At 40.3% G+C, this 23,701-nt stretch overlaps 1 long non-coding RNA gene across 2 annotated transcripts; it reads left to right on the top strand.

The window, feature by feature from the left end:
* Positions 1-2,387: 2,387 nt before the first annotated feature.
* Positions 2,388-22,746, top strand: LOC111725033. 2 transcript variants are annotated; one of them, XR_002773199.1, is made up of 3 exons: positions 2,388-2,736; positions 8,055-8,176; positions 22,638-22,746. It is a non-coding gene; the product is annotated as an uncharacterized LOC111725033 (long non-coding RNA). The 2 variants fall into 2 exon arrangements; XR_002773200.1 differs by lacking the exon at positions 22,638-22,746 and adding an exon at positions 9,823-9,882.
* Positions 22,747-23,701: the final 955 nt, after the last annotated feature.

Raw genomic sequence — 23,701 nt, 5'->3', positions numbered from 1 at the left:
CATAAACATTAATGCCAGCAAGCAAATATTTCCATTAGCTCTACTGGAGAGAACCGCATATCCAGGATGAAGGAAGGGGAGGACACAGCAGGAATACCCTGAAATACATTCCCACTTGAAAGGACTGTAATTAGACGGGGAGGTCACTGCACTCAGGGACCAAGTCAGTGCTTCAGACTTAAGTGGCTAGACTTGGAATTTGAAGAGTCTGTGGGTGCATGAGAAGCATTTCATCATATATCAGGGTGGTTATGTCTGAAAAATAATTTTTATTTTCCACTTGATGGAACACTATGCCACCATAAACATTTATATTTTATAAAGGTTATTATTTTTAGCTAGAATTTATTGGACATTTAGTGTATGCCATCATTAAAACTTTGCTTCCTTACCTCATTTATTACTCCCAACAGCATGAGGCAGATAGTGTCAACACTATTTCAGAGATAAAGTGATTCCCAGAGAGGGTAATTAACTGTCTAAAGCAACGCAGCTACTAAATGGCAGACGGGAGACCTCATCCCAGGTCTGTTAGAAATCAGAACCCTACACTGATTCACCAAGGCTGTGCGGCACTGGAATGTTGCTTGTGGTTTTATAAGTGCCCGAGGTAGAGAAGAAACTGGCAGGTAGCTCTGTGAAGCCTTCACACGCATAGGGAGGAAGCACACCCAGGACCGCTTGCTTTTGCCTTCATGTCCTCAAGACTGAGAGAATCAGCAAACAGCCCAAAAACACATGCGCAGAAAAAAAAATGGGCGTGGGTGTGGGTTTGGGGGTGTGTGGTTGTGCAGGCATGTGTGTAATGGTTTAATGGGGGGCAAGCAGAAGAAGTTAGGGAACTTGAACTTATTTATTAAATACATAGAACACTTCACATCAGAACTCAGACTACGCCCTATGCAGTTGGGTAATGTTCTTGAAAGCTGCCGCATTTTCTTTTTTAATAAAAAGAGATAAGAATAACCCATACACAGTAAGACATGTTCAGTATCTCAGCCCCTGAGCATTGCTGAGTCAGTAAAGGCTGAGGAAATCGGGGTAGGGCTGAGGAAGCCGGGGTCAGTGCTGCCCCCATTGCCTCCAGGGCGACTGCTAAGCGCTGCTTGAAACAAGGCCCAGTTTGGGTTGGGTCCACAAGGTCATAGAACAAACAGCTTTGAAAGAGCATGCTGTCTAACTGACAGTCAGGAAGGTAAACATTTACTGGTTCCAGGAAAGGAAACACACTATCATAGGATCGGAGCGATGGACTCTGCTATGATGGTTGCAAAATTTGTGTGTGTGTGTGTGTGTGTTTAATGAGTGATTTGGGAATTTCTTTGCCTAAGGGTTTTCTCACCAGGCTCCACCACCTAACAGAGTGGCTTCCAGTGCTACTCTGGTGAAACAGATGACACAGATCTGTCACAGGAGCAGGGGCTGGTGACTTCTTACCCTCTAGAGCAGCGTTTTTCAACCTTTTTTTGTCTCACAGGACACTTGACTAGTTAAACTTCTGTTAAATTATGTTGATTAAAAAAAAGAGTAAAGAAATTATATACTTACTGTGCTGTGAACGTCTTTCAAAAATAATTTAATTAATGATTTTTAGAATTTTTCACAGAACACCTAAGGTCCTCTCCCGGCACACCAGTTGAAAATCATTGCTCTAGAGGGTAAAATGGGAAGACAGAAGTTCAGGTGAAATGTAAATACAGCAGCTGGGGGGTGGGGGATAACAAATCAGGGGCGGCTCCCTGAAGGAGGTGCCGCTGAAGTTAGGCTGTGAAGCCAGATAATGAAGCGTGGGGGAAAAAGGAGAAAGCTATAAATAGACCCTTGAGCAAAGACCCAGAGGAAAGCAAAGTTCAAGGCGAGCATTTCTTTGGCATCTTCTATTGATGCTAATCACACTGATTTCTAACCTATCAGAAAGCAGGATGCTGCAGAGTCAGTTACAGACCCATGAGCCGAGAGTTCAAGGAGCTCTTCAGTAAACACATTCCAGTTTACGTGGAAGAACATCAGATAAAAAGCCTTGAAGTACTCATGTTATATGTAATAGGGTAACTATTTTGGCGTGTGCTTTGAGTAAGGAACACTTCAGCTTTATATGGTAGTTGAATGATAGTTTGGCCTGGAAGGAAGAGAAAAGCAGACGACCTGGAGCATAGTCAAGAACAGACCAGGAGCGTCCGGGAATGGCCTGGACAGAAGAACGGTTGACCACTAGGGGGCGCGGTGGCCGCCCAGATGGGGCCTGGCCTCCGGGGTGCGCGCCCTCGGGCAGGTGCAGGGCCGGTGTGTGTGCGCACAGTCTGAATCATGGCATGTCACTTCATGAAAGACACTGTGGCTTCTGTCTCAGTCTCTCTCACTTTCTTGGATCCCTCGTGCTGGGGTGGCTCTCCACTGGGGCTGTATTCCTCAAAGTCATTGGGACAGAAGGGAACAGGAAGGGCCCGCAGCAGAGCGCAAACCGCTCACTTGCCCTGGCTTCCCTTCGTGAGTGTCTTTTCACAAAAGATCCACTCTGGATTTCCTGCTAGAGTCAAAAAGTGTCGCTTCTCCGCTGTTTCAGATTCTTGATTAGAAAACTAAAAGTCAGGTGACATCAGAGACTGATACCCTGGAATGCCTGGACTTGCTCTGGTCCCTACAGGAGCAGGCCAGGGCGAGCCAGGGCTCTACAGTGAATCCTGACTGTTTTATCTGAACACCTGCAGGCTGGGACCGACTCCGAGGTCCTCACTGGTGGGTCTGGACTTCCTGTGGGGATTCACATCTCATCTTCCTATCTAACATTTAGTCAGAGCAGCTAACATTTTAAAACGCTGTGCCACTGACCTGGTGCTAAATATTTTGTACGAGTTTTGTTATTTAATCTGTGACAACGCTGTAACACAGGTATTATTGTAATTCTCATATCAGAGATGAAGAAACTGGGCCACAGAGAGGCCATACGGTGTCCAGGGGCACACTGTTTCTAAGGGACAAAGTTAATCCGATTGGTTTGATTACAATACTCGAAGTGGCTCTAAGCCACTATGGCATAAACGTCTGTAAATGGGTTTTGCTACGTAAAGCTCATTTTGGGGGGTGTTTGATCATTCACACAGAATCTCTCATCCTTTCTGGTTGATTGCAACATTTAGGTTACAGCATTCTAAAATTCAGCTTTATTGAATGCATGATGTACAGCGTTCTACTAAAAGAGAATTGTAAGTATTTCATTTTTTAAAACATAGGCGGGAAGAAATACAGCTTTCTTATCAATATCTGAGTCTCTTATACATCATCTAAAATTGTACACTTTGCTGGGTCCCTTCATGTTTTCTCCCACTGCTTTTGGCTTCATGATGGAATGCTTTAATTTGTTCGACATTTAATGTCCTTGCACCACTGTAATTTATGCCCCATGCTGTCCATCTTCTTGTATTATTTTATTTGGTAAAGCAAACCAGTGCATGTGAAAGATGTTATTTGAAATGAAGTTGTATGGCAAGCTACATTATTGTAATTTCCTTCTTACTTTGGGCCTACTTACGTGATACAGTTGCCTGATGTTTGATGCTCTGCTGAAATTTAAAAGGAAAGAGTGTTTGGAATCGATGCCCAGGTATTACTTATTCAATCTGCTGCCAAAGCAATCTACTATCCAGTTTTCAGTTGAGTCCAAGGCCTGCCCTGACATCCATCTTACTTGTTTCATGGGGAAAGTCTGCCTGTTTATATTGTTACAAGTTAAGTATAAATGAGCAAGTTGTCTTGGCTTAAAGATAATGTCACAGGATACAACCTGATAAGGCCACACAATTGTTATGGGTAGTGGAAAACTTTGTCAGTTCTTAACACTCAGCAGCCTTGGTCCTTTGTTCCTGTTGTTTTTCTGTTCTTTTATCTTGTATTTGTTCCCGTGTTCTCACGTACTTTTGGAAGTTAGATGAAGAGAAAAAAATTTGAACTGATTATTTGAGTTACTTTTTTGGCAAGTCTTGATAAAAATGCACAATAACAGCATGGAAGAAAATATTGCTTAAAGACAAAGGGTGAAGCTGGTACCTACAATTTACATGCTTTACAGATTTGTGATTCTCAAAATCATATTCAGGTACTGAATGAAAGTTGCATAACTTTTAATTTTGGTAGGAGGGCTACAGTGATAGTTAATAAAGTTGAAATAATGTTGTTATTATATCATTTACAGGAAAATAATCCAATGTCTCTTTGGTACAGAAGAAATATGCTAATAAAGGCAACACCTGAGATTTTTCTGGGTTATTATTCTTCTGCTCCCTTGCTCCAATCTCTGAAAGTTTAAACACATTCTTTGATTTAAGGCTTAAGGTCACCTACCTTCTCTACCTCCCAGGGCACATTGTCTGTGGTCCTTTTCTGTCAGTGGTTGTTTATATATTATGCCCCAGACTAGAGCATGCACTCTTTCAGGGTAAAGATACGTTTCCGCTCATCTTTTGTTTTTCGCAATATATTTGGCACAATTTCTTGTAGAAGGCAGGTGTCAGAAGGTACTTAACTAGTTGGTAAAAGATTTTGGTTTTTGTTCCAAGTATTGTACAGTTTGCTAATAAAATACTATTGACATGTCAATAACATTAGATTCTCCCTGTCTTTGAAGTCAGGGAGATGGAATTGGAAGAGATCTTAGCACTTAACTCAATCCCAGAATTCACAGTAAGTCTGCGGGCTACAGAACTGGATCTACTGTTTATTATCAGCATGATCTTGGGTTAGCCATTCATCAACTCTGAATTTAAATTTACTCTCCTGAGTCTGGGCACAGTGGCTAATGCCTGTAATTTTAGCTCTGAGGCAGATGGATTGTCTGAGCTCAGGAGTTCCAGACCAGCCTAAGCAAGAATGAGACCTGGTCTCTAAAAATAGCTGGACGTTGTGGCAGGTGCCTGTAGTCCCAGGTACCGGGGAGGGTGAGGCAAGAGGATTGCTTGAGCCCAAGAGTTTGAGGTTGCTGTGAGCTAGGACGTGGCAGTCTAGCAAAGGGTGACAAAGTGAGGCTCTGTCTCAAAAATAAATAAATAAATTTACTCCACTAAAAAGATGAGTATTTACAGTTTCCACGATCATTAAATGAGATGATGGAAACAACAGTGCTTTGTAAAATTTTAAGTTTTCTGGCGATGTCAATCCAGGCAACTGAGGCCTAGGGGAGCTCAGGGATGACTCCATGTATTCTTCAGTTGGTTGCAGAGCCCGATTTTGGCAGGAGGTGTTGTATAATTCAATAAGAACCGAATTTGGAGTGAGAAGGAAGGTATGCTTCATGCAGATTACAGTTTTGCTTGGAATGTACCCAAATATCCTTGCCATGTTGGCTAGTGCAAATTTGGAATACAACAAAGTCGACTATTTTGAAAAATAAAACTGACCTCAAGGTGCCGTCACTAGGCAGCTGAACTTGTTCCTGCAAGTCATATAGGGATGATGAGATCAGCTCTACTCCCCTATGCAGACATCGCTGTGTCTGTCAACGGGGATGATGGTGTGAAAGCATTCTGGTAAACAGTGAGGAGCTATGTAAATGTCATTATTATCATCTCCTGCTTCTTCCATGTAACCTTATATTGAATTTCTCAGGTCAGGAGCAAAAAAGGATGATTCTCATGTGGATTTCACCTCAAGTCACTGGAATCACTTGGTATAAAACTTTTGAGGAGATAACTGATATTTTTTCAAGCATGATAAGCCCATTAAATCTTCCTTTCATGATGCCTGTTTCATGTTTTCAAAAATTTTTGAGTCTCTTATTTTTCTCTCAAAGGCCATTAAAGCACATTATTTTTTGTGTCTTGCCCTGTCCCTACTATTAATCGTGTTTGCTTGTTTCCCATCAGTATTCTTTACCATACGCTCTTCCCACCCAATACCACACGCACCAACCTTATGGAGTCTTACAAATAAGTGCTCTGAAATCAGACAAACTCCCTCAGGAATTCTTCATTTGCCCCTTTGGGAAACTGGCTGATATTTTAACACTCATGTTTCCCTGTAAGAGAATTACTATAAAAGAAAATTGTCCTGAATCATACCTCTTACTCGGTCACAATTTATAGAGCTCCTTCTGCATAAGGAAAGAATGCACACAGAGAGAATCTCAAATAAACACCTAATAAAAGAAACCCAGCTCTCATTAAAATACTAGAATACCAGATGGTAGAATTTAAGTATTATTCAACTACTGTTTATCCTACCCAGTGCTCATTTTAAATTCAACATTTTTGAGAATTATTCATGGAGCCACAGTTGTATTTCATGCAGATAACAAGCTTAGTTTGTAGTGAATTACCAGAATGCACCCATAATTTCCATACTTCCTTGGTTATTGTTAATTTGGATTGCAACTATTAGTTAAAGTTGAGAGGCTTTCCAAAGCAAATCAGCATCAAACTATCATGGACATTAATTTGTTCAGCAATCTGCAGGGAGGGCAAATCATTAAATTTTACAGAGTGGAAGAACTCACCAAAGAATGTGATGTTCCTCCATCTGCCAGAGCTGAAAAACAGGACCGTTTGATGAGCGTGTTTCTTCCTTTGTAGCAGCCGGCCCACCATGCAGGCATCACTCCTGCCTGCGCCTCTTGGCTGTGTCGTAACTTTCAAGTGAATATAAAAAACAATTCATCTTCCCACACCTCGCCTTGTGAATGGGTGAAAGATCAAGAGAGCTGTCTGTAACACAGCACAATTCCCTGTGTAAAGTCACGAGACTCTTTGAATCGATCAGTAGGACACATGTTATGGCAAATGTAGACTCCAGAATTCCTCTGGACTCTGGTTACCACCCTTTGTTTGTATTTTATTCGCATCGTGTTAGGAACACTGACAAGCTTTCCTGCTTCAAGTCATTAAAAGAAATATGCGGAGACCTCTGAAGAGAACAACAACCTTTCCATTGCTAAAAGCTAATGCTTTGACAGCTGGAAGAATTTTTACCCACATTTAAAATTAACGTTTCAGTGCAAAAGTTAGATTCAATATAACATATCCCTAATTCCTAAAAAAGTATGTACATGGAAAAACAGGGCTGAAAAAAATCTCTTTCTGGTTTTATTCTCGAATTTCCCAATTTTGAAGCAGCAGATATCAAAGGCCTTTGCTAACAACCATCCTACAATTGATCACTGTTGTTCTCTGCTGTGGAGCACCCACGTGCTGCCATTCCTACAAGGAATTCCCATTTCACAGATGGGAAAGCCGAGTTTCAGAGAGGTTAGCAAGCATAGACTGGAATTCCAACTTGATCCTGTTAGATTCAAGACTCATGTTTTTTCCACTGTAGCATACTTCCTCCTTGAGCAGAGTAGGTGTGAAATTACACATGGAAGCTAAAACTTACCCTTTATAAGTTGTCTTCAGAGACGAAGGCACAATATATTTTTCAAAACACCTAGTGAAAAATTTATTTGGGGTAAATCTTTATGCCCAACCCCACTCATTTATAGTTTGTGTGCTCACATAGGTGCACTTCATGGGGAGGATGTTTCATGTAATGAATGGCCCTTGCAAACACCGGGACACTGCTATGAAAAAGTAAGCACTCTTATGCCTTCATGGAAGGTCTATATAAATGCATGTAATTCTCTCTACTGTCTCATGACAGTACCTAATCACAGAGGGAGTGTGTCTCAAATTTCTGTAAGTCTTGTGAGCACACACACTAGCTGCCTTGCTTCTGGACTATATCTGTGCAATAAATAGCCTTGGAAGACAGTGACGATGTCCTCCTCGGGAGCAGATGACAGCATGCTTACATGCTAACGCCCTGGGAGGCCAAGGTCGGTAGATTGCTTGAGCTCATGAGTTCAAGACCAACCTGAGCAAAAAGTGAGACCCCTGTCTCTACTAAAAATAGAAAAACTGAGGCAAGAGGATCACTTGAGCCCAAGCGTTGGAGGTTGCTGTGAGTTATGACACCATATCGCCACTGTACCCAGGGCAACAGCTTCTGTCTCAAAAAACAAAAACAAAAAACCGTTTGTTTTCCCTAAATTCATAGCTTTTATAATGTAAATCAACCCGCTATTTTTGCAGGTTTCACCCGATCTTCTTTGGGGCTTGAAGAACTGGTGCACAGAAATGGTGATACTCTGGTTGCTGCTATTTCTGAGGATAAAAAATCCCTTTGTCTTTGACCCAAGAGTCTCCGGTTTTCTGTAAGTAACCATAGAACTGTAGCAGGCTAACTTGGTAGCTTGCAAGTAGGGTAAAATCTCAGACTCTTCACAATTCTTGACACCACTTACAATGCAGGTCATACGGGTAAATGAGATAATCTGCGTAAAGAGCTTAGTGACTGGCACGTGGAAAGTACTAACTATACTAGAATATTGTCTATTAACGCTATGACTGTCTTAGAGAAAAACTGCACATAACAGATTCACTCCTAATAAAGATATTTTGGTATTTTACATGAGCTAGGTTCAAATAGCTTCTTCCCCAAGTGACAAATTATCTAATAGTGACATTCCTTTGTGCATGCTCCAGTTAGGTTGGAATTCTTAGAGGGTTAAGTTGAGTCTATAAAGTTTGGATTGAAGACGATTTTGCCTCTTATGGCTAAGGCAGGTGGTATAGAAATAATTCTGCAGGTTTATGTTGTGGATTTTGAATATAGATTTTTGTGATACTGTAATTCAGTGTTGAGGGAAAATTAATAAACCAAACAAGTGGCATTCCATAGTCTGCCAAAATGTAATGACTCAAAACTCCCCACGTCTAGAGTTCCTTATGTACTTGATCTGAGGAACGCTGGAAGTGTAAGTTTTAAACCATCTGTGAAACATATAAGTCACTGATATAAAAATGAATTAAGAAATACGAATGATAATGCAGCTCTGGGAACTGGGAATGGTCTGGAATTCCTTCTGTTTGGCTGTGCTTCTTTTCCAGTCATGTTAGCTCTTCCCTCAAATTATCGAAAGAAGGAGAGATTTTTTTGGTGTTATGCTGACGGAAAGTTGTTCCCTTTTGCAATTCCAAGATTCTCCACTTTCAGGTCATTGTAACAGCAGCCAGGCCCTCCTGCTTTCTGCTGTCACTGCTCAATTGCTTCCACCCATGGATTAGGTTTGTCTTTTCTGCAAAACCGAGATGTGTCATGGACAAAATTTAAAGGGAAGTAGGACAATTGTATCACCGCAAGCATATCTTTTTACCAGTCAGTACTAATTACAAAGGGAAAATGGTAAATTTACAGAATGGAAATCTGGCAGGCACAGCTTCTACCAAGGTTAACATCACCAGTAAGATATATCTACACCACGTGCCCCTGAGAGGGTGCTGCGAGGGTAGACATATCACCTCTGTGGTATTCTGCTAATAATGCACGTCTCAGTCCAAGCACTGGAAAATACCCAGTAAACCCAAACTGAGGAACGCCCTGCAAAATAATGACCAGTACCCTTCTGAAGGGTCAAAGTAGTGAAACCAAAGGACCGAGGGTCAGACTGAGGATAAATGACAAACCAAATGCCACTGGAATCTTAAATAAGGTCACAGACTGTTTTCTAAAAAAGGAAATTAGTAGGAAAATTAAGTCAATGTCTACACAAAGTCTGTAGTTTAACAGTATCCTATCAATGGTAATTTCTTAGTTTAAAAAGATAAGTGCTTTGGTTATGTAAAATGTTAATATTATAAAAAATTGAATAAAGAGTATACCAAATGCTCTATATTGTTAGGTCATCAAATATGAAATGTTCTATTTCACATCAAAATTATTACATCTCAAACAAGAAGCAGTACAATTAATGAAAGTAAGTAAGTATAATTAATCACAGTTTTGCCATCTTAATTGTAGCTTGTTTATGCCAGCAGTGAAGAAGCCTGGAGAGCGAGTGGCAGTAACATCTCAAAAGGTGTTTTCTTTTCTTTCTTTATTTTCTTTCTTTCTTTCTTTCTTTCTTTCTTTCTTTCTTTCTTTCTTTTTTTTTGAGAAAGAGCCTCAAACTGTTGCCCTAGGTGGAGTTCCATGGCATCACAGCTCACGGCCACCTCCAACTCGTGGGCTCCAGAGATCCTCTTGCCTCAGTTTTTCTATTTTTAGTAGAGACAGTGTCTCACTTTTTGTTCAGGCTGGTCTTGAACCTGTGAGCTCAAGCAATCCACCTGCCTTGGCCTCCCAGGTGTGAGCCACTGTGCCTGTCTTCAAAAGGCGTTTTCCACAGTTTGTTGAGAATTGAATACTTTTCTCTCAAGAAGTGATCCAAAGTCTGGAAGAAGTGGTAGTCAGCTGGTGCAAGGTCTGGTGAATATGGTGGATGACAGAGCATTTCCAATTCTAGCCTCTGTAGTTTCAGAAGTGTTGTTTCTGTGACACCATTGTCTTGCAAGAAGATTGGCCTGTCTCTCTGGACCAGTCTCAGCTGCCCAATCACAAGCATCGTCATCATGTCATCCAGCTGGGTGCAGTAGACATTTGCTATAATCAACTGCCCAGGTTTCACAATGCAGGCGTCCTCAAATTACGGCCCACAGGCCACATGCAGCCTGCCTAGGACATTTATCTGACTGCTGGGTGTTTTTGCCACCGCTGCCTATCCTGCTTAGCAACCGACTCGTCCTAGGGCCTGCAGTGCGGTCCTCCAACAGTCTGAAGGACAGTGAACTGGCTCCCTGTTTAAAAAGTTTGAGGACCCCTGCTTAGTGGATAATCCCAGCGCTGGACTAGATACCGCTAGCTTTATTTGATGAATGTTTGGTTTTGGACTGTGTTTTGGCAATTCATCTCTATCCAACAATTGTGACAAATGCTTGCGATTGGCAAAAAGAATCCATTTGTCATCACACATAACAATACGATGTAGAAATCGTTCACCTTTACGTCTGCCAGTAAAGAAAGGCAAGCTTTGAGACAATTTCTCTTCTGATGCTCATTTAATTCATGCAGAACCCACCTTTCCAGCTTCTTTGCCCACCGATTTGTTTCAAATGGTCCAACACTGTTGGAATAGTAATGTCACACCTTGCTGCTAATTCACATGTAGGTTGAGATGGATCTGCTTCCACTATAGCTGTCAGCTTATCATTACCCACCTTGGTCTCAGGTCACCCATGTGTCTCATTTTCAAGATTAAAATCACCACAATGGAACTTCTATCATCAACATACTATTCGTTCATTAGCCGCGTCCCTTCCAAGCATTTCATTGACATTTTGAGTTATCTGCACTGCATTGGTTCCACAACAGAACTCATATTCAGAAATAACACTAATTCTTGACTTATCCATGGTTTCCCAAAAGTTGCCCTAAAAAAATTTTGAAAGAGAATCACAAGCCAAAACATATATTTGAAATATGAGGCTATACCTTCACATCAACAATAAAACATGAAGTGTGAAAGTGAATTGTCAGAGATATCAACTGTGAAACTTAGTACTTGAGAAAATTGGAAATTTCATATTTAATAACCTAATTTTAAAGCTTTTCATCTTAAAATATTTAAGCCTAACATCTTAATATAAATTTTTTTAAATAAAAAGAAGTTATTTACTGATCATTGTAGAATGCAACAGGTTATTCTTTCATAAGCAAGACTAGTTATGTAACATCACAGAGACACAAGATAAAATGAGGTTGCTTAAGGGAGCCAGTCAACACAATAATAACCATTTGCTTTGTTCTCTTTTCGCAGTTTTTTGTCTTTTTTTTTTTTGACTGGCGCTGGGTTTGAACCCACCACCTCTGGCATATGGGGCTGGCACTCTACTCCCTGAGCCACAGGTGCCACCCTGCTTTGTTCTCTTTTAATGTGTAGATGGATGGACAGGTGTAATGTGCCCTTCAAAAGAGATTTTAAGATGCTTTCCTTTTAGTTTTTCCATTGTCTATCTCCGAGTTTCATATACACTAGGTGTTCAGTGAATATTTGTTTGGATTGTTGAGGGTGATAACCAAGTGCTCCCTGCTGGGCTTAGATCTCACTTTTCGTCTGGCTGCTGAATATCTGTTCAATACACTCTTAAGGCACATATATAATATCATGTCTGAGATGACATTTTTCTATGTAAGATCAGGGGCAAATATTTTTCTTTTCCTTCTAATCACAATTTCTTTCAGCATTACCAAAACGCACACTTCAGAGAATTACGTAACACATTTTCTTTCTCTGGTGACAAGAAAAATGTTTCATTTCTCCTCACTCAATTATGGTGAGTGTTCATGTTAATGGATTAAGGATTGATAGTGAGATTTTATTTTTACAGTGATTTATTTGAGAGGCTGGAAAAAAAGATGCAAATTACATTGATATTAATACAAAGAAATTCTTATTCTGCAACCATCTTTTCTGTTTTTTTGCCCATAAATCCAGTCACAGGTTTTCATCATTCTCATCAAAGATGGTTTTTCAGCATGTTCTATCCAAGTCAGTAAATGGAGATGGACAAAGACATGTGGCCCCGTCTTCAGGATCCTCTAAAACTGAGACCAGCAGGTGCCCCACTAGAAATCTTGGCCTATTCTTCCGAGACTATAACGTTGAATGAGCTCTTGTCTTAAACTGGCATCTAAAATTTTACCACTGGAATTTCATTCCGAGTTTGCTTCATATTCACATGTAACCAAAACTTTAAAAAATGAATACACTGGGATTTATATTATTAAACCCCTTCTAGCATGGTAGCTGGCTGAAAGTCAGTTTGAATAGAAAAGTGAAGAAAAGAGGGGACACCAAGAAGCAAATAGAAAAGGGGGAGGGCCTATTAAAAGGGATAATAGAATTCTTCAGACCGAGTTTATGCTATGTCTTTTCTATTTTATTAACTGGTTAACTTTGGAGGCATGACTTCCCCTCTTTCAGCTCTGTTTTTTCATCTGTTAAAGTAGGAATAGTTACCTTAACCCTGGAATGTTGTCAGATTTAAATGAGCCGAGAAACATGAAACCCCTGAGGCTGGCCTGTGACCTGGAACAGGTGCTGAAGGATCCCTCTTTCTTTTTAAACTGAAAACAAACTTTGTCCCCTTTACAATTTTGACCATCGGACCAAATTTTACTAACACAGAGACCTCAGTGCTACCCACAGATGTTTAAATAAAGCCCAGGATCCATCCTGCAACCCCATCTCTTACCACATTTGTACCTTGCAGCCTGGGCTCTAGAGGTGCAGCCTCCCCTGGCTCTCCCTGTGCAGAAGGAGAAAAACAAAAACAAACCCCAAACCAGCTGCTGTCTCCTTATCACCAAGGCATGAGATCAGTTTCTTCCAACGGCACCCTCAGCTGGCTTGATCTAGGAGGTGGTCAAGTTGAAGGAAAGAAGGTGCCAGGGATAGACGGGTGAAAGTCGCTGGCTGCCTAGGTCTGAGGGAGGTACCCCAGGGGAATCTCTAGCCGGGACTCAGCTGGAGGGGCCAGGCAAAGCAGAACTTCAGGGCTGAACAGAATTATGAGAAGCAAGGCTCTGTTTCCAGTGTGTCTGAGGGGACGGCTCAGCCTCTGTTTGTCCTGCCATGGCGCAGACACCATGAATTCTCACCCTAGTATTGAAAAGAAGCTCTGACTAGCACTCTTGGACAGCAGGTAAAAGCGGCTTCTCTTGCAGGCTGCTTTGGGAGTCCAATTTTGCTCTATTTGTAAGTTAAAGGACAATTAAAAAAACAGAAAACCGAAAGCAATGCTTCTTGTTCCCTCAGGCTTTTCAGTGAATTCTAGTCACTTCAGTTTTGTCTCATCATACGGAGTAACACCAGAACACACGTCTGTCCCAACTGTTTGTTCTGTTCTTTTGGGACTTCTGTTACTGAGTATCACCTCTGCACAATCTGAGACACGTCTGAGGAAGCACGTGGGCCCCTGCGTATCTCCCACTCCTCTCCTGTGATAGTCTCTATGCTTATCAGGAAAGACATATCAGCGCTTCCAAGCTGGACGGCAATGTACACCATCAGCCTTACGGCTTTAGATTTGTGTTGTTTTGGTTCAAACAGCATCACACAGTCTGACTTTTGACCTAATTCACCAGGTTCTAATATAAAATTACTTTTTCTTGATATCTTGGAGAATATAAAAGATGAATTTTTAGGATGTGTTCTCTGAGCTCAAGTAGTTTATAATTTAGAGATAGAAACAGGGTGTCTAGTAAGAAACTGAGTTGTATCCAAAAGTCAAGATTTGTCAATTTTGAGGGTATTCTAAAGTATGAATTTGACTTTTAAAAATTCCATGATAATAATGTATAATATATAGTATTTCAAAATTATTAAAAGAGTAGATTTTAAACATCTCACCACAAAAACATAAGTAAGTGAGGTGATGATGTGTTTTTTTATTTATTTTTATTTTTTTTATTTTGAGACAGAACCTCAAGCTGTCCCCCTGGGTAGAGTGCCGTGGCTTCACTGCTCACAGCAACCTCCAACTCCTGGGCTCAAGTGAGTCTCCTGCCTCCGCCTCCCAAGTAGCTGGGACCACAGGCACCCGCCACAATGCCCGGCTATTTTTTGGTTGCAGCCATTATTGTTGTTTGGCAGGTCCAGGCTGGATTCGAACCCGCCACCTTAGGCACATGTGGCTGGTGCCTTAGCCACTTGAGCCACAGGTGCCCAGCCGAGGTGATGATGTGTTAAAGAGTGTGATGTAATCATTCTGTGACATGGACATATGTCAAAGCAAAACAATACACATCATAAATATGTAAAATTATTATCTGCCAATTTTAAAAAGGATGAAATGTGGGCTGTTGGTGAGCATGTCAATTGGAGAGATATTCTGTTAGTTAAGTATCAAGAGTTTAAAAAATACAGTCTCTTTTTTCCAGAAATTATATATCTGGGAATTATTTCCATTGAAATGATATGTATGTGAAAATTTGTGCATAAGATTATTATCACAGTATTATTTATAAAGGGAAACCATGGAGAATATTAGATATATCCAGTAAACAATTATTAAATATCTGTTGATCACTGTGAAACCATAAAAATGACAGTGAGAACAACAATGAGTCATTGAAAATATTCATAACATATTAATTAAAAAAGTAGGGTTATAAAATATGCATAGTGTAGCCGGGCATGGTGGCTCACGCCTATAATCCCTGCACCATGGGAGGCTGAGGAGGGAGACTCACCTGAGTGAGAGTGAGACCCCGACTCATGAAAAAGATGGAGAAAAACCCAGCCGGGCGCCGCAGCGAGTGCCTGTAATCCCAGCAGCTTCCGGAGGCTGAGGCAGCAGGATGCCCACATGCTGGAGTCTGAGGTTGCAGTGAGCTACTAAGCCTCTGCACTCTGTACTCTGCTCAGGGGCATAGGGTGCGACTCTGTCTCAACAACAACAACAACAAAATGCATAGTTTATTTCCAAATTTATAAAAAGTATAAGTGCATATGTAATTTTTAAATAAAAGAATAGCTCGACTCATGTTCTTTTATAATTATTTCTGCTTGGTGGGATCAACATTAATTCTGTATTTTCCAAAGTTTTCAGTAATAAATGTGCATATTTTTTAGTTCCAAAAATAGTCATACTTTTTTTTTTAAGTGATTTTGCTTTTCAAGGTGATTGCAACACTGAAATTTGCTTGGGCCATGTTTATATTATGTAAAAAACGTCATACAATGATTTCTTGAGTCTACATGTCTTGTCAGTATCCAAATAGATTATTCTACACAAACGTGTGGTAGACATTTGCTTAAATTGAGAGGCTATCTTCCCAAAGAAAGTAGCAAGGCAAATAATCTATAAAGAAGCTTTTGGGTGCCTATTATCTGCAAAAGTCTTTGCTACTGCTTTGAAGAATGCAAAGAAGAATGAAAAACAGCTATGCTTCCAGGGGGTACAGAGGTTAGGTGACTTGTCTAAGGTCACCATCTATTCAGAGGCAGAGCCAGGAATTAACAAATGACACACCTCAGGAAGTCAAAGCCCCTTAACTCCCACTGCTGACTTGTCTCCTTCAGGGACGCTGCTCACTGTGTGGGCATCGACCTCCTCTCTTCCCCTGCACCTCTCTGGTCCTGGACACACAGGGCTGCCCAACTTCACTGGCCGCCAGGCTGCTTCTTCCTCGTGCATGCTGTTCACTGAGGCCTTGTGCTGCCTCTGTTCTTGTCCCGTCCTTTCTTTTCTTTTAATTTTTATTTTTATTAAGCTTAATCGTATAGAACATCTAAAAACTCCAGTTGTTCAGAGGGTTTGACGTGAAACAGCGTTGCCTCACCCTTCCTCCACATTTTGTCCCTCCCAGAAGCAATCGTCTGTGTCACTGCTTATGTTGTCCTGTGCTCCACAACTGCAGCCAGCATTCTTCATTGCTGCTGGTTAATTTTTAATTGCTGGCCCTGGTAACAGTCTTCTGACCGTGGAAGGTGAGATTCCATGTGGCTTCCTGCCCCTACTCTCAGCCTCTCCACACAGGCTTAGTCTCCTCATTCCCTTTCCTTCCAGTAGAGCTATTGTCGTACTTTTGGTCAAATTAATGCTGCAGAGCAGTACATTACCATGAGCACGTCAATTCTATGCACGGTGCAAACTATTCCTTTCCTGAACAACATTTCGTTTTCTGTGGAGTTAAAATTGCTTTCATTTGCTTCGTTTTTTTCATGTGTTTTCATCACTATTCCTCCTCCCTTCAACAATTTTCTAAATCTTCTCTCAAGAGTCTTCCCAAAGACCCTTCTCCTAAGTTGTCCTGTTTAACTATAATAGTTTTAATTTGTAAACACTCTTTGTTATCTGAACACTTCTTTATTATTCCATCCTGTTCTTCTGTGCTGGGTGATCTCCTCTTATCTCTTTGTAGACATTGACACTGTTCTCCTTCTTGTTTTTAGGCTTCTTTTCCCTGCATTGTCTCTGTTTCCTGCGTTGCTTTAAATCCCATTTGTTTTGGTCTCTATCTTTCAAATTATAGCTAGCTTCCCGTATCTGAAAATGCCCAGATTGTCTTATATTTTATACTATTGTTCTCTTTTCACATTTTATTGTATTTTATATATGATTAGACATGCATATCTATTATTGTCGTATATTTGGCATATACTGTCTGTTCTTTCATATTTTGTAATATTTAATAGCTCACTGATCATTTTTATTTTTCTAAGAATTCTTTTTTTTTTTTTTTTTGGTTATGGATGGTAACAGTTTCACATACTTATAGGGTATATGTGATGTTTTTATACAAGCATATAATGGTTTATGATCAAACCAGAGTAATTGGGCTATTTATTGCCTCAAACATTTACCATTTCTTTGTGTTAGGCACATTTAAATTCCTTTAGTTATTTTGAATGAATGGACCTTATAGACTGTGATTTTGATATGGGGTTATCAGGATGGGCTATTTACATGAGAAACTTCTGATGTTATCATCCTTAGAATTTTCCTCTTGGGTTAGTATTATTTTCCAGAAACTTTCCATCTCTTCCCTGGATGGTGAAAGGCTGGCTACCACTGTACAGGAAACTAGGGTGGGGATAAGTAAATTCACTTAGCCTTCTAGTTTTCAATATGGTGCCCAGGCCTTCAATTTTTTCTTTTTGCTTCCAGACCAGAAACCCTCTGCTTTTTCTTTTTTTTTTCTTTTCTTTTTTTTTTTTTTTTTGAGACAGAGCCTCAAACTGTCCCCCTGGGTAGAGCTCCATAGCATCACGCTCATAGCAACCTCCAACTCCTGGGCTCAAGCGAGTCTCCTGCCTCAGCCTCCCAAGTAGCTGGGACTACAGGCGCCCGCCACAACACCTGGCCATTTTTTGGTTGCAGCCATCATTGTTTTTTGGCGGGCCTGGGTTGGGGATTCAAACCCACCACCTTAGGTGTATGTGGCTGGCGCCTTAGCCGCTTGAGCCATAGGCGCCGAGCCACCCTCTGCTTTTTAGAAGAGAAACTTCTAATCTTTAGTAAATATAACTAAAATTATATTTAAAATTTTTATAGAAGAATTTGTGCAAGCTTATCTATCTTTAGTGCTGTCACATTTTGGGGAAAAGTATTCTTCAGAATTCCTAGGAGTAATCATAGCTTAATAAAAATAATAGTTACTAAAAAATATGCAGCACCAAACTTGCACATCAATTGTAAAAGCTTACACAAGCACAGGATGTGTGAGCAGCTGATTCACATCAGATGGAAACTATGATGGGCATTGAAGCCCTTGATTTCTCACTACTCAGTTCCAAGCCCTTTCTGAAAAAGTGACCCAGTGTGATTTGTGTCCTGAGAGCAGAGTGGCTGCATGAAACCATACTCATGGGGCAGTGCTCCTACCCATACCATTTGGGCATCTGCGAGTGCTTTTCCAAACTACCCTTTCTGAGATGAGGTGAACTTTAAGTGTAAAAATAAATATTTGCTTTTGATACTAAAAATAAAATTCAATCCCTGGCATTTTTCTATAGTGGCAAAGTCCCTAACGGATTCTGTTCAACAGAACATAACCTTTCCTAGGGTCCTATTTGAAAAGTAAAGACATCAAAGAGTTGAAGTGAAAACATTTCTTTTCAACCATAGTGATGGGACTTCTTTCATGTTTGAAAGATTTTAACCTTTATTTGGGTTTGCGTATTATTTTCTTTCTGGTGACATGTGACATTTAAACAGGTCTTGTTAATCAAATTTAGGTCACCTTCCTTGTGATTAACTGGGCGTGATTAATTCAACACTCAGGATTTCTAATATTTTTCTCTACAAATTAAGTTTGGGAGCTTTGAAAAATATGAAATAATCAAAATTGCTGTTATTTGAAATAGATACAGTATGTCATGCTGCAGTTTGGTTTATAATGGGATCTCATTACCATACTCATTACTGTGAATTATAGGAGTTTCCTGGCTGGCCTTCATTAACCATCTGGCTTTAAACATTGATTTGTGGTTACGTATGTTATTTTTAGAAAAGAACACCTGAACATCTACTGAAAACATTTGTTTCATCTTGCTCTACATATTTTTAAAGGCCATCAATCTCTCTATTATAAAAATCTTGTAGATTCTTTGACCTCGGTAATTCATGCATCATTTATCCAAAGGAAATATCAGCCATGTCATCAAGTCTTGATTCTCTAAGCTCCTTTTCCTTGAGAAATTTCCTAGGAAGTGTGAAAGGAAAGGAGAGCAGACAGGAGACAAATATCATTCTGTAGATTTCCATTCCAAAGTGGTAAAAAATGTATATACTATTAGGACTTAGATGCTGGGGTATCTTAAACCTAATAAAGAGGTTTAAAACAATTTAAAACAATTCATTCACTAATTTGATCAACCAATATTTACTGAGTGCCCTTTAGGGAATTGAGACTATTTGAGGTGCTGGAAATGCTGGGGAAACAGTAGTAAATAGGAAGGTCCCTACCCTATATATTTGGACAACAAACAAAAAGACAAATAATCAAGATCATAGGCCCCTAAGTCTGAGTGCAGTCAGTGGGAGAAGATGGTAGGAGGAGATGAAGTTGGAGTATTGGCACAGACCAGGTCCTGTAGAGCCATTGTAAGAATTTAACTCTAATTTTCATTGTGATTTACATTTTTAAAATATTATTATGGCTGTGATGCAGGATAAAACTCTAGGAAAGCAAGAATGAAAGTTGGAGACTACGCAGAAGACAATCATAGCAGGTGATGTGATAGAGAAGGATATCTGGCCCAGGACAACCACAGAAGAGATGGGGAGGGGCAGATAGGGGTGCAGTTCCAGATAAGTTACCCACATGCCACACAGACATGCTGGTTGTGAATGCTTAGGGAAGGAGAGGAAGCCAGGATGACTGCTAGGACTCTGGACTGAAGAAATGAATGAATAGTGGTGCTGTTTACCAAGGTGGGGAATTCAGGGGGAGGAATAGATGGGTGCATTGGGTGTTCATTTTTTGACAAGATGAATTTGAGATGCCTGTTAGCCTTTAGGATATGAATCACAAATAAAACATTGGATATGCATCTTGAGCATAAAAATGGGACTAGGTGAAGATTGCCCAAGGAAAGAGTGTAGGCCAGGAGAAGGCCCAAAGCAAGATTATACCGGTTATGTTCCAGGAAGAAAAACAGAAACCATATTGGTTATAATTATAAGGAATCACTTATACAGGTGTAGCTGCTGAAAGGCTAAAGGAGCAAAAGGGGGATGCCAAGGGAGACTGATGACAGCAGGAAGCAACTGCCACCTTTAAGCCTAGAGTATTTAGAGCTCATGACCTTAATCTATGGGCTGTGAGGAGATGGTCCCCACAGAAACAGTGCTCAGGCTTCTGGGAGTAAACCCATGAACATCTGAGCAGGGACTTGGGCTGGAGGTCCCCCCCAGGCTGAGGAGGAATAACTCAGTTGGTGAAGGAGTGCAGTGTGGCTCTTACTCAGCTGCCTGGGTCTCAAGTTGGCCTCTCCTAGGTGTCATGGTGAGAATGGACTGGGAGTACTAGAAAAGGTGGAGGCAGTGGCCAAACTGGGGTTGCTACTCGAGATGCCCAACAGGAAACAGTAATAGGAAGTAAGCCCCGCTTTCCCCAGATTCCAGTATTCCTCTGGTGATCCCTACTGTAGAACCTATCATCCCTCTGGTGATCCCAACTGTAGAACTTATCAGGAACATATTCCTTCCTCCATGGGACCCTGAGAGATGTCGTTTGCATAACTGAAATTCTGCATAATGGAGCAGGGTATGGTGGTGGGCTTGGAGCCAAGGAACAATTTCCATATTCCTACCTAATTTTCAATGTAAGGGAGCAATTCTCCTTTTCATGGTAGGTCTGTGATCCCTGTATAAATGTAAAATGAGGGCTACTGAGGAAGCTTTATACTGTGGCCCTTTAAGGGTAAAGTCCTCACCTATAAGGCCTAGATTAGGCATTGTGCCTGACGTACTTTCTCTCTCATGCTGGAACTGGAACATGAGTTTCCTTCCTGTTCCTTCCCTGAAAATACCAATCTAATGTTTTCTTGGTAACTGTCTGGAAGTTTTTTCAAATATATACATATGTGTGTGTGTGTTTGTGTGGATGTGTATATAGATACACACACATGTACGTTTATGTACATACATATATATATATATACATAATATATATATGACATATAGGAGACCATAATTAAATTGCACACAAACTTTATGACCACTCTGTATATGTATGATATGTACATACATGTAAGTATATATCTCTTTATTCACAGATTAATTTATTTATTCAACATTAACTGAGAGCCTACTCTGTATTTGGCATAGATCTTAATGCTAAGGCATAGGGATGAATACAACAAAATTTCTGTTCTAATGGATCTTAAATCCTAGGAAGTTGGAATGTGTGCTGGAGGGAAGGGTTAGTAACAAATATAAAACAATTTTCAGAATGAGATATTTTCAAGTAGTGCTAAGTCTTATGAAGAAAATCAAACAGGGTGACTCTGTACCAGTGATAGGAGAGAACACTGGCTGTCATGGACTCTGCTTCACAAGCTCACTAGGGATAGCTCACAATTTCAGCAACACAGGCTGATTCTTTCAGTGAGATAAAGCTGCTAGAGGCTAGAAGGGCTTTCTAAAGACATGGAATTTGCACGGAGACCTGAAATATGAAGCCAGGTATGTGAAAATCAGAGAGACATTCTGACCAAAGAGACAGAAAGCTCAAGGCTCCTGAGGCTGCAGTGAGCTTGGCTTATCTGAGACAGAGAAAGGCCAGTTTGGTTGGAGAACAGTGAATGAGGAGAGGTTGGCAGAGCACCTGCACACTATCCTACGTGCAATTTGTTCCATTTAACAAAATATCTTGGAAATCAGTCCATATTAGAGCATCCCTAGAATGGACTGATGATTTGTGCCACCCACCTTCACAATTCATATGTTGAAACCCTAATCCCCAACATGGGGGTATTAGGAGGTAGAGACTTTGGAGGTAATTAGATTTAGATGAGGTCATGAGGGTGGATCTCCCATAATGAGATTAGTGCCCTTACAAAAAGAAGAGACACCAGAGATTCCTCTCTCCATCATGCAAAGACACAGTAAGAAGCCAGCCATCTGTAAGCTAGAAAGAAATCCCTCAACAGAGCCAACCCTGGTATCCTGACATTGGACATCCCAGACTCCAGGACCATGAGAAATAAATGTCTGCTATTTAAGCTATGCAGGTACTTTGTTACAGCAACTCAAGCTGACGGGTACACTCCTATTTGGCATGAATTTCTACTGTACAAGCTTTCAGTTTATTTAAGCATTTTACCATTGTCTAAATGTTTAGATTATCTATGGCCTTTTGTTCTTACAAGCAGTATTCAGTGTTGTAATAATATCATTACTCTATGGCTTTGCACATTAGGGTGATTCTATCTGTAAGAAAAGTCCTAGTGATATGTGCTTTTATATTTTGGTATTTTTACTTCATATCTTGATAGATATTTCTGAATATACTTCGAAAGAAACTGTAAGTTTCCACCTCCACAAACAATAATGCTTACTTCCGTTCACTCTCCTCTATCTAAGGAGCCATAAATGTTGGTCTCAGTCTCGTTGCTACATGAAAATGATATCTCACTGTAGTTTTATTTCATCTTTATCAGAGAGATCTAGTTTATTTTCATGTGTGAAAAAGCCATTTACTTTGTGCATGTGAACTCTCAGTCCATATTCTTTATCCATTTTTCTTAGATTGCTAAGTTTATTTCTATAATTAATTCATTACAGGTTGACTCCCCCAGCAAACCCGTAGGAGCAGAAATTGTGCCCATGAATGGGAAGGGTGAAGAGCTGCAGCTTCTCAGGCCCTGCAGTAGACATTGGCTTTGCTACCAGCCTAGAAATTATTAGGTAAGTTTTGTTTCTTCCCTATACTCTTCAATGAGAAGGTGAGACAGAATATTTCCAGGAGGAGAGAAATCAAGATTCTCCCCTCAACTTCTAGATTCTAAATCATTGGTGCAGAACTGAGAAACACCCCCTTTTTAAAGGGTATTCTGAGAAAATCCAAATGTGATCATGGTTAGAGATTTCTTCCTAGCTCCACTGTTCCTCTTCCCTAACACAAATTGCAGAGATTCTTTCTGGAAATTTGTTTCACTCAGTGCCTGTAGCTGAGCAAACATGTGAGAATGTTTCCATTATGCATTCTATATAGTTATAGCTATGAATAATAGCATACAAATATGTTTCATCAGATGGACCAAGAATAAGATGTTTGACAATTAAGTTTGTGAACTTGCCACCATGCTCCTACTTTGGCAGCACTGTACAAACAACTTGGTAAGGTTTCATAATCTTGGCATATCAGTGTCTCACAGTTGTGCTCATGTCGATGTGTGGCAGTGCTTCACTGAGTAGTGTTCATTATTGTTATTGCATGTTTTTGTGTACCATCATGAGAATATCAGAGCTTAAATTAGAGCAATAAACAAATATTCATAAATTTTTTGTTAAACTTGGCCACAGGGGAAGTGTAATCAGGGACTTATTAGTCCAAGTTTATGGGGATAATTCCATGAAGAAATCAGCAGTGTACAAATGGATTAAAAGTTTTTCTGAGAGTAAATATCACTGATGAACAGAGCTCAGGATGGCCAATACCAAGCAGAAATGATGAAAACATTGCAGAAATTCATTGAATTGCACATCAAAATTATTAGTTATGAGAAGCACAGCAGATCAAGCAAACACCTATAGAGAAACAGGAAAATCTTAACAGACAATTTTGGCCAACAACACATGGCTCTTGCACCAGCTCACACAGCACTGTCTATGAGGGAGTTTTTGGC

The sequence above is a fragment of the Otolemur garnettii genome, unplaced genomic scaffold (assembly GCF_000181295.1).
Source record: "Otolemur garnettii isolate 467f Iridium unplaced genomic scaffold, OtoGar3 scaffold00030, whole genome shotgun sequence".
Taxonomy (NCBI): Eukaryota; Metazoa; Chordata; class Mammalia; order Primates; family Galagidae; genus Otolemur; species Otolemur garnettii.
This window is presented reverse-complemented; position numbering and strand designations above follow the sequence as displayed.